The sequence below is a fragment of the Pteropus alecto genome, unplaced genomic scaffold, assembly GCF_000325575.1.
Source record: "Pteropus alecto unplaced genomic scaffold, ASM32557v1 scaffold213, whole genome shotgun sequence".
In the NCBI taxonomy this organism is placed as follows: Eukaryota; Metazoa; Chordata; class Mammalia; order Chiroptera; family Pteropodidae; genus Pteropus; species Pteropus alecto.
This window is the reverse complement of record NW_006434829.1, coordinates 339,769-340,452: the sequence shown is the minus strand read 5'-3', so window position 1 is coordinate 340,452 and position 684 is coordinate 339,769. Positions and strand designations below refer to the sequence as shown.

The 684-nt window shown below is 44.9% G+C and overlaps 1 protein-coding gene across 1 annotated transcript in view; it reads left to right on the top strand.

Moving 5' to 3' along the window:
• The window catches only part of FBRSL1 (fibrosin like 1), a gene marked incomplete at its 5' end in the record, with an annotated part of 71,813 nt that overhangs the window by 64,346 nt on the left and 6,783 nt on the right, over positions 1-684 (top strand). The window lies entirely within an intron of this gene.

Here is a 684-nt window from a genome sequence, read left to right as displayed (position 1 = left end):
AAGCACAGGCGCGGCGTCCGGGGCGCCGCGTTCCCGCCGCACCCGCGCGGTCGGGGCCCCCCGCACAGCCGCTCCGGGGGGGACCTGGTTCTCTGAGGCCGAGATTAGGCTCTGGGGAGAAAACCCAAGTTTGTACATTTTTTCCCACAGGTGAGAAGCGTTTTTAATAGATTTGTATTTTTTTCAATTTTGTGCTCTTTAGGCATTTAAAAGAAAAGGTTTTGCTTTTTAATTTTGAGTTGGGATTTGAGGTTTAAGAGCCTCGGATCCCTTCCCAGAACCCCAGGGTTTTTTGTCTTATTTATGGAGAAAAAACGGTCATTTCGTCCAACACACTGTGAGGCCCTCACTCAGGCTCGGCCCTGGCCCTCCCCTGGTACTTGGAACTGAAGTTACAAATGTATATTAAGATAATTAATAATGTACAAAACATTTTTTGCCTTATGCAGAAGTGTAAGATTTCTCTTTCAGTTTGTTTTTTTAAAAAAAGACAAATGGAACAAGTGTAAATAGTCTATTAATATAAATATATGATGCTATTAAATTCTTAATCTAGGTACACTTTATAAAAAGTTTCTAGAAATCCCTCTTTATTTGTTTAACGCGGTCACAAAAAACCCGCCGGCCGGCAGCTGGAGCCGCCCCGAAGTCCGATGACAGCAGCTCGACCCCGCTATGCAAGCG